Source organism: Dasypus novemcinctus, chromosome 9 (genome assembly GCF_030445035.2).
Source record: "Dasypus novemcinctus isolate mDasNov1 chromosome 9, mDasNov1.1.hap2, whole genome shotgun sequence".
NCBI classification, from domain to species: domain Eukaryota; kingdom Metazoa; phylum Chordata; class Mammalia; order Cingulata; family Dasypodidae; genus Dasypus; species Dasypus novemcinctus.
Genome location: NC_080681.1, coordinates 80627 through 91654, shown reverse-complemented (window position 1 = coordinate 91654; position 11028 = coordinate 80627). Strand labels below are relative to the sequence as shown.

Below are 11028 nucleotides of genomic sequence, written 5' to 3'. Positions count from 1 at the left end.
CACAGCAGCCTCTGGGGGAGACCCCCTGACAGCCGCGGCGGCGCGAGGAGCGGCAGGGCCAGGAGAGGCCCTGGAGCCGAGCGTGGGCAGCGGGGCGCGGCCTGGGCGCTCAGCACGGCTCGATGGAGGCTGCGGGGCCGACTGCGCGGAGGACTGCGCAGAGGGCTGCGGGGAGGGCGCGGGAGCTGCGGAGCCGACTGCGTGGAGGACTGCGCAGAGGGCTGCGGGGAGGGCGCGGGAGCTGCGGAGCCGACTGCGCGGAGGACTGCGCAGAGGGCTGCGGGGAGGGCGCGGGAGCTGCGGAGCCGACTGCGTGGAGGACTGCGCGGAGGGCTGCGCGGAGGGCTGCGGGGAGGGCGCGGGCGCTGCACGGCCGACTGCGCGGAGGGCTGCGGGGAGGGGGCGGGCGCGGGCGCTGCGGGGCCGCCAGGCAGCAGCCGGAGCGGGCGCCCCTGGGCGCAGCCCTCGGGGCTCGGCGCAGCGGGGCTGACCTGGCGAGGGGCTCTAGTCCAGGCGCCCCTCCAGAGACCACCAGGAAGCGAAGGCCAGGGAGCCACGTGGGCCGCCCGCCGCTGTGAGGGGCCGGGGTCGGCGGGCCTTCGGCACCAGGACAGCCTGGAGCACGGGCCAATTTTGTCTCCTGTTTGACTATGTCACTTTAAGGTATGTACATTTTTTTACAAAATTTCAAGGAGATGACCAAGAGGAGACTCAGGAGCTTGGCTCCAGGTGCGGTGGTTCCTAGGAGGCAGGCAATCGTGGACTGGGGAGAGGTGGGTTATGATACTGTTGCTCATAATTATGCGCGTTTGAAAATGACCATTAAAACTTTTATTTAAGGAAGACACACAGGGCTATTAAATAGATGAAAAGATGTTCTTAGTCACTGATCATCAAAGAAATGCAGATTCAAACCACAGTAATATACCAATTCACACCCGCAAGGATGGTTATTAATTAAAAAAAAAAACTTGTTGAAGATGTGGAGAACTTGAATGTCAGTCGTACATATGAAAAATGGTTTAGCTGGTTTGCAAAACAGTCTAGCAGCTCCTCTAAAAGAGGAGCATAAAGTCACCATATGATCAAGCAAACCCATATTTAGGTATATAGTCAATAGAACTGTAAACAGGGACTCAAGCAGACATTTTGTCCGTAAACATTCATTGCAGCCTTACTCACATAGCTGAGAGATTGAAGCAACCCAAGTAACTATCTACAGCTGAATGGACAAACAAAATGTAGTAAATAATACAGTGTAATATTATTCATCCACACAAAGGAATGAAGTCCTGACGCATGCAACAACCTGGGTGAATACTGAAGACATCATGTTTAGTGAAATGAGCAAGTTATAAAAGGAAAAATATTGTTTGATTTCACTTATATGAAATACTTAGGATAAGCAAATTTAGGGACAGAAAGTTGATTATAAATTATTAGGGATTGGGGGATGGGGAGGAGTCAGAATGTGGATTCTTTGCTTAAAGGTATAGATGTTCTGTTTGGGGTGAGGAAAAGGTTTTGGTAATGTGAGGTGGTGACAGTAGGGCAATGTGTGAATAATTAATACTCCTGAATTGAACACTTGAAAATACATAAAATGGAAAATTTTGAGTGGTATCTATGTTACCACAATAAAATATTTTTAAAACTTGTATTTAAGGAACATTCAACAGTGCTTCTGGAATTATAAACAAGGAAGGTAAAATTAAAAGAACAGGAGCTACATAGTTAAAGTTGAAGTTAAAATATTATCCCCCAAAGCAGGATTAAACAAAGATAGGCATTAGGAAACACACAACAGAGCAGTTTCTCAGTGGAGAGCACTCTGGAAATGCAGGGCATGAACTCACACTTAGTCCTTAGATGGCAAGGGCAGCCGGCACTAGGAGTCCTGCAAAGCGCAAGCTAAGTTCAGCAAACATTTCCTTAATGAGCCAGATAGTAAATATATTTGACTTGTGGACCACAAGGCCTCCCTCAAAACTACTTCCTCTTGCTTTTGTAACATGTAAGCAGGCATGACCAATATGTTAAAAAGGTTGGAGCTGTGTTCCAACAAAACTTTACTTAAACAATCAGATGACTCACAGGCCCTGGGTTAGGGCATTATGTGACGTGTTGGCAGAATTTACTTCTTCTAGTAAATGGGGCGTGAAACGGAGGAGGACTATACCAGGAGAAAAATAGTGAGATAAAGGATAAGACTGAACATTTGCTGGGATGGGGTGTCAACTCTAAAACATGCGCACATTTACACGAGACATGTCTACAGATGTGTGCTGAGAGCAATTTCTAGAGCATGTATCTGAGAGAGAAGGCATGGGTAAAAGTTTGAGACCCTATGTAAGGAAGTGTGGAGGGGAGATGAGAGGGCTGGTCTATGGTAAGTGTGTCCTCTAAGAGGGAGAAGGTCTAAGACTGAGAAACTGTGTTCAGGGTTCATGTGTGAGGTCCCAAGGAGTAACCTGTGAGTCCATCCAGGAGGAGCTCTCAAACCCTGGCCACAAGGCCCTGGATCTCTGGCACCATCCACAAACTTGACAAAATTCCCCTCTCCTTCCCCCATTGTCCAGCTCCCCAACGTAAAACTGAGTTGAAAGGGGATTCCTCCACCAACCACTGCAGTGGAAAATCTCTGGGCAAAGCCGCCCGGGATAGTAACACCCCACACCACGCTCTGCTCAGCCACTACTATGCCTTTGACTCTGCTCCAGGGGAACCCTCACCTGCACCAAGCGGGGATTTTCCTGCATATGGATAGAGGAAGCATTTCCTTTTGTGACATTTGCAATGGATTCCATACCTTTACATTCACCACAATTTCTACTGCAGAGCCACTGTACTCATTTTTTGCTCCCACAAATCTAGGTAATGATTTTCTAGGCTTTCTGAGTATCTGCCCCATGATGTGAAACTGGGCCTTGGCACTGCACCAGTTTATCCTAGCAAAGTAAATAAAACTTGGAGCACAACACATTTATTAAAAAATGAGTTTGTGCTCATAGATAAATCTTTTCCTACATGTTTTATGCCTGGTACACAGTTACTGCAGAAAAATAGAATCTAATGAAGCATGTACATAAGTTAAGTAGATAAACTAGGAAAAATTACCTTTCAAATACTAAATATTGACCTAGTTGTATTCTTCGGTTCTTAGGTTTATATTTCCATTCCAATAAATGTCATGAACTTTCAGATCAATTTCTGAATGCTTTCCTTTTAATTTTCTGTAAAATAAACAATATGTTATGGAGATGATAAATTAAATATTTGGGATGTGAAAAACTCAGATTATATAATTTTCTAAATGATAAAGAATCAAGGTAGTATAAACAGTAAAAAATACAAAAGTGGATGTACCCAGTTGAGAAATGGATCAATGCCACTCTAATAACCAGAATTGTGAAGACAAATTTTTACCATCACAGCAAATTTTCTCAAACATTTTTTTGGTCCTTTGCTTGTCTAGGACTTAGCTTGTGTAGGGATTAGCATGCAGTTTATGTCCAAAAAATGTTTGCTAACTGACTGAGATCAAGAGAGAGAACTGGCCTGTATCCATCATTGCAATGTCATGCAGGACAATTCCAATATCCTGAAAATGTCCCCATGTTACCTATTCTTTCATTCCCCTCCCCACAAAAACTTTGGTGGACACTGCCTTTATATCAGTGATGCAAATTCTTTGAATGCAAAAATAGTAATGTCTATAATAGAACAATAATAAACCTACTTTAGTCCATTGTTCACTCTCCAATCTTGAGGATTTGGGGATGATGATGCCCACTCTGCTTCTAATTGAAAAGGACTTAGATCCCATGGGGCAGATGAATGGTCCTGTCTTGCTTGTTACAAATACTGTTTCTTGGGATGGGCGTTGTCTGTCATCATCTCCTTATTAGTTGTCCTGTGTAAGTTCAATGAAATGAAGAGTAGGTGTTGCATCTCTGATGAGATGCAGGGCTCAACCAGCACATGAAGTGACCAAAGATTTAAGTCTCAGGGATGTATATTTAACAAGTATAGTGCTAATTATAGGTTCAAATAAAAGGGGCAGAAGAGCTATGTGTAGGGAAAGTATAAATGAGTCTAACTCTGTTACACTGGGGAGCATAAATTCCAAAGTAAGGCCTACTGACAAGATGCCAAATTCCTGAGCTTGTCTGTCTTGCTTATAGTGTCTAGATATCTCTAGAACCTCAGGAGCCCCACTGTTTAAGGCACTGACTGTAGCAGTCAATGAGGTCCTGCGGAAGCATGAATTAGTGTAACCTCTGGAATGACCTCTGGACTCACTTTGAAATGGCTTAGTCATAAAAACTCTTGCAAAGATGGATCCAGGCCATCGTACATTTTGTCAAAACATATGAAATTGTGTGCAGCAGAGTGTAAAGTGTAATGTAAACTATAGTCAATAGTTAGTAGAAATGCTTCAATATATGTTCATCGGTTGTAACACATGTACCATGCAAATGGAAAATGTTAATGTGGGAAAGTGTCAGAAGAGAAGGGGGTGGGGCATATGGGAATATCTTATATTTTTGATGTAACATTTATGTAATCTAAAATTTCTTTTGAAAAATTAAAAATCATAAAATAAATAAAATAATATAAAATAAATGAGAGAGAAATAAAGACCAGGTCAAAGACATTCTTGTATATGGTGATGAGTTTAGGCTTCACCATGAAAATAATGGGAAGTGAATGAGTGTTTTTAAACTGAGTAAAGCAGTCTCCCTTGCCACAATATTAAACATTGTTCTAAGTATTACAACTGGCATGTAGGATAAATAACAGTGAGGAGATTCTGCAATATTTTTTTAACATACATACATACATAAAAAATATACTATGAGCCAGAATTTGTTCTAAAAGCTTTACAAATATTAATTTAGTTTACAGAACACTTCTAGAGATTGGCTCTATTATCTGCAGTTTATAAATAGGAAGCTGAGGCTCAGTGAGGCTAAACTGAGCAGTCATTGCAATAAGAAGATAACAGGTGAGAGGAGGAAGTGGCTGGACAGAAGAAGCAAGATTCAGAAATCCAAAGCATCAACTGAGACTTTTGCCAAATTACAAGAGAGAAACCCCAGTGTGTTCCTCCACCAGCTCTAAATGGTTGAGGGACTGGTGAATTTTGAAACAGACTTCATGGCAAGGCAGATAAAAGGGTGCCCCATACACAATATGTATGCAGTGGATATTGTTGAAGGGAAAGTGAAATGTGCAGTAACCTTTGTATCAATAAGGGAAGAACCTTTTTTAAACAGCTTTATATTGTATGTGTTACATGGATACAGTTCATCTGTTTTAAGTGTTCTGCTATATATCTATGCAATTATACAACTGTCACTACAGTCAGGTTTTACCCAATACCTTTAAAAGTTCTTTGCAGTCAATCTCTACCCAACTGAAGCCATAGCCTGTCCTGATGTTTTCTGTCACTGTAGTTTTGACTTTTCTAGAATTCCATATAAATGGGAAATCGTGAGTGAAAGTAATGTTTTCTCTCTGACCCAGTCTCAGTTTGTATGACATTTTTAAGATCCATCCATGTTGTTACTCATATTTACAGCTAATTCCATTTTATTGCCAGATAATATTCCATTGTATGTAATATCACTTTTTATTTCCCATGTACCAGTTGGTGGACATTTAGGTGTTTTTCCTCTTTGGGGCTATTTTTAGAAGTAAGGAATATGAAATTCATGGATAAATCTTAATGTGTAAATATGCTTTTATATCTTCTGGATAAATAACTAGGAATGGAATTGCTGCATCATAGAGCAAATGTATATTTAAATTTTGAAGTAAATGTAAATCTCTTTTCAAAACTAGCTCAGGAGGACCTGCAGTACTGAAGACTGAAATAAAGGGACACTAGAAAATAACATAAAGTCACATGAAGAAATTTTTAAAAATCTAAGGTAATAACCAAATATAATGAGGTCAAATATTTTGCTTAAATAGTTTTTGTCCTAAGTCAAAATGTTGTCATCAACAGAAATAGCTGTTATGTGTCATCTAGAATGACACTATGTAAAATTTTGTTCATATTACAGAAAAAACATGCTGAGCATAAAATGTCCTCCTTTGTCCTAATCTCTCTAAATTATGAGTAAAACATTCATTTGCACAAAATTAAATAAAAATCTGATTGAATTAAAAAGGGGCAGGATGTAGATGAGTTAGGGCAGGCACCTCTATGTTAAAGCTTCTGGTCAGGGCATCTCACTCCAGACCCGAGCTGTGAGCTGAAACAGCTGTACTCCAGAGAAGACACTAGTAGAGGAGAGGAAAGTCCAATCTTATCATATATGTTTAGTTATCAGGTATCTTCAAGTGGAAGATATGATAGAGCAAGGTCCCAAAACTTAAGGAATATATTAACTCAGCAAATATTCTCTGAGGGCAACACACAATTATGTGCCATTAGAATGGCTCGAGCTCTCTGCTCTAGGATCAGTAGTCAGAACCTAGATTTTCATAATCCAGGCTGAAAAAATGACATGAACTTTTAGCATTGATCAGTTCAGAGCTTGGTCACCTCTATGAGATGGTAAAAAGTTCTCCCATTCGCTTATTCAACCTCTCAGCTGCTGCCAAAGACTATTGCAACACTCAGGTGGGACTGTCTGGGGATACTGGAAGGTCTCTGAACTTAGACAAAGAATGCCCAAGGGAAATTTAATAAGTTTCACTTATACAATTATTTTTTCCTAGGAACCAACTGATGAATAGATAAACAAAATGTGGTATATACATACAATGGACTACTATGCTGCTGTAAGAAGAAACGAAATTGGGACACATGTGATAACATGGGTGAACCTTGAAGACATTATGCTGAGTGAAATAAGCCAGACCCAAAAGGACAAATATCGTGTGGTCTTGCTAATATGAACTAAATGTGAAGAATAAATGCATGGAGTTAAAACCTAGAGTATGGGTTATTAGGAGATAAGAGGAGGGCTGAGAAAGTGTACTGATCCTTAATATATGTAGAAGTTTTAATTAACTTGACTGTAAAAGTGTGGAAATGGATAGAGTTGATGGTAACACATTATAGTGAGTAGAACTAATAACACAGCTGGTTTATAAATGGGGTTGTGGCTGAAAAGGGTAATCTGGGGATGTAAATGTCAATTGAAAGAAAGCTAGAGAATAATCTAGGATCTGAATAATATATTGAACACAGAGGTGGCTGTTAGTGGGTAGTAGTACAAATATAAGAATATCCTTTTATGAACTAGAACAAATGTACACCACTATTGCAAGATGTGGAGGAGCAGTGGGAAAATACAATTAATGTAACCTATGGACTATAGTTAACAGCAATTCTGTAATATTCTTGCATCAATGTCAAAGATGTGCTGTGTTAGTAATAGGGGGGTAGGGAAAAATATGCCAAGTGTATGCCATAGACCATAGTTGGAGGTGATAGTCTGGTATTATCTCATAATCTGTAACAAATATTCCACAGCAATGTAGTATGTTGGTGGAGGGGTGTTGTATGGGAATTCCGCACATGTGCATGATTGCTTTGTAAGTGTACAACTTCTCTAATGAAACTATAGTTTTTTAAAAAAAGAAGAGGTGGTTGAAATAATGGAGGAGAAAAGGCCCTAAAGGACATACAAAAATATTGGAATATAGACTGGAAGTTTTATATGGATGCTAAAGTTCTTGAACTTGATAAATCTGTACTTAAAGTGGTTACATAATCCTGCTCCTAGGAAAGGTACATAGGAGTGTTATGTGTTCAGGAAACACGATGTAACAACCTCTCAAATATTTAGAAAATAAACAGATATTTGGACTGATGATAGATATCTAAATAGACCAATGAAGCAAATGAAACAAAATGTTAAAATCGTGGCTCTGGATATGGGGTGGGGGGAAGAGGTATATTGGAGTTCTTTGGGTTGATTTTGTATTATTTTTGCAACTGTCTTGTTAGTTTGAAATTATGTCAAAATAAAAAGTTTAAGGGAGGAAAAAAAGAGTGAGTGGTTTTGAGAGGTGGTGAACATGCAGTTCTTAGCACAGACGCGGGCATTCAGAGGGTGCTCATAAGCGCAGCTAAAACCAGAGCTCCCACGATGACCGCAGGCTCCACAGCCCGCGCAGGGCCACGGATCGAGGGGGCGGGGGTGCTGTGCCCCAGGGGGGATGCGCCCGGGCCTGGCTCAGGAGGCTGGGGAGGGGGCCCCTGGCCAGAGCCCTTCTAGAGGGCTCTTGTCTACTTTTTGAGACTCAGCCTATGGCGCCTCCTCCTGCTGGTTTGAATTAGAAGGCGGCTGGTGCCTTCTGGAGCACCCAGGGAGAAACGTCATTGTTGGAGGTCATTCTCTGCTGGCAGAGCCCCTGCCCTGGCCTGGCGTCCCAGAGCACAACGGCCTTGGATCTCCCTCCGCCCGCCTCCTGCCCCTCCCCCGGCTGTCCCCTGGGCCTGGTGCACACTGGATGGGAGCCCAGACAAGGAGCCTCTGGCTGTCCGAGCTCAGCGCACGGTGGTGCATTGGTGGACCCAGGTCTGACTCAACCCCCAGCTGGCAGAGGCCCGGGTGCCTGGTGCAGCGCAGAGGTGGTACCCTCTGGAGAAGGGGGTGGGGAGGCACGGGGAAGGAAAGGGCCAGCAGGAAGGTGGCAACAGGTTGGTGGGGCACTGAACTTGGACAAGAAGGGTGGGGTTACTGTTTTTTTTTGAGGTACCGGGGTCAGGAATTGACCTCAGACCTCGAATGTGGGAAGCCGGCGCTCAGCCACTGAGCTACACCAGCTCCCCTGAGTTGATTTTGTTTTTGTTTTTAGGAGGTACCTGAGATTGAACTCAGGACCTGGTACATGGGAGGCAGCCGCTCAACCGGTCAAGCCACATCCGCTGCCTGCTTTCATTTTACAGATGAGGAAGCCCAGGCTTGAGCACCGCCAGGAATGGGTGGCCTGAGGGTGGGAAGCCCAGGTGGGCTTGCTCCCCACGCTGCTGACGGGAGCGCGAGCGCTTCAGGAGCCGGCAGGCGCGCGCCCATGGGAGAGGTTTAAATACATTGTCCTCGCTGGTTTCCTCGCCAGGCCTTGCCCTTCCCCACCTCCCTAACCGGGTAGCAGGGGAGGGGCTTGGCTGGGCCACCAGCAGTCAGGGCCTGGTGACCTCCTCGAGGCCGGCAGGCGCGTGCCCGAGGGCCCCTCAGAGGCGCGGCGGGTGTCAGGCCCGGGGCGCCCTGGTGAGGCCCGCGCAGCTCGGGGCCCGCCCGGCCCGCGAGGCGCCCGCCGGCCCCTTCCTCTTCCCTTTCCCCCGCTGTGCGCGGCTTCGAAGCGCCTTCTGCCCCGCGAGGACCCCCGGGTGGGCGCTGGGCGCGGCTGGCACCCCCCCACAACCAGCTGGCGTTTCCGGGGACCCGCGGTCCCCCCGGCCCTGGGTGGGAGCCTCAGCCCCTCACAGCAGCGCGGGGTGGGTGGGCTCGGGGACCCGTGCTGAATGAGGCCACTCCGTGTTCCCCCGCGGGGACCCGTGCTGAATGAGGCCGCTCCGTGTTCCCCCGCGGGTGGCTGGGGGATGAAGCGCGGGCGCGGCCGTGGGCGGGAGCAGGGCTGGCCGCGGGGTGCGCTCGGCAGCCCCATGTTATTAGCTCCTTTCCCAGCTTGGCGTGGCCCCCTTGGCCGGAATCCCGTCTCTGTTCCTGTGCTCTTTTCAACCCCTGCCCCTCCTGTTAAAAAGAAGGCCGCACCTGTAACAAAACTAAAGCTCCCCCGAGTGTGGAGAAGAGACTTTATTAACCATCTTGCAAGAACACGCGCAGACCTGGATAAAATGACCGACGCACCAAGCAGCAGGAATGCTGAGGCTTATACCCCCCACCTAGCACCAGGGCCCTCCCTGGTCCCCACTGCCTGGGCCCTTCAGGGGTCCCAGCCTCTCCGCGTGGCCTAACTAGGCTCCACGTCCCGCTCAGTCCCTGCTCCCGCCTCTCCACACCGCGGGCTGGGCCTCGGCGCCGCCTCCACAGCTGGCGGCTTTTCCAATTTGGCGCCGTTTTCACTATTGGCCCCGCCCCTTCTCACCATTGGCCCTTCTCACCATTGGCCACGCCCCCAACACTCACCATTGGCCCTTCTCACCATTGGCCCCGCCCCCGACACTCACCATTGGCCCTTCTCACCATTGGCCCCGCCCCCGACACTCACCATTGGCCCCCTCATTTTGGCGCCACTTTTCAAATTCCCTGTGCGCCAAACTCGCCGGAAGTCCGTTCCCTCCCTCCTCAGCGCAGAGCGGCTCCGGCTTCTGCTTTGTGGAAATTAGACGTCGTCCTTTCCCACACTCCCCGAGGTCCATCCTGAACCCCACCTTCTCTCCAGAAGCCTGCCTGGACCTCTCCAGCCACGGGACGTCCCCGTGTAGTCATCTCTCAGGCACTTGGAATTTTTTTTGCCCCTTCGGGGGTGAATTTTTTTCTTTTCTTTTCAAGACTGGAAGAAGAGACTCACAGGATGACCAGGCTGCCGGGGGTGGTGAGTTACAGATGATGGGGCTTTCATTTCCCACCGCGCGTGTGTCCCCACCTTTCCTGCGCGGTGCGTCATTAAAGTTAGCTGGAAGAGAATTCCAGGTAAATGCTGCTGTGAAGAGGAGTCTGCTGCAGCAAAGGCGGGAAAATGCTGAAAGCGGGTGGTGGGCCTGGGTGGGGTATGTTGGAGTCCTCTGTGTGTGTGTGGGGGGGGGTTGTATTGTTTTTGCCACAGTACGTGAGTTTGAAATTATTTAAAAAATAAAGTGTTAAAGAAATTATATGCATCCAGTACATTTAAAAAAAGGTGTTAGAATGGAAACAGTCTGAAGCGCCTGCTCCCCGCGCTGGCGGCGTCTCTCACGCTGGGCCGCCTGGGCCCCCCTGGACCGCATCCCGGGCCTCCCCGTCTCCTCCTGCCCCCGCGCCCACCACGTCCCTCCGCGGAGCTCCTCACCCCGACCCCGGGCTCACCGCTGCCTGTCGCCGGGGGTCCAGCTGCTGTCCC

The 11028-nt window shown here is 46.6% G+C and overlaps 1 long non-coding RNA gene across 1 annotated transcript; it reads left to right on the top strand.

Moving 5' to 3' along the window:
- Positions 1-442: 442 nt before the first annotated feature.
- LOC131279671 (uncharacterized) lies at positions 443-7993 on the top strand. The gene is made up of 3 exons (XR_009187049.2): positions 443-663; positions 5848-5936; positions 6733-7993. It is a non-coding gene; the product is annotated as an uncharacterized lncRNA (long non-coding RNA).
- Positions 7994-11028: the final 3035 nt, after the last annotated feature.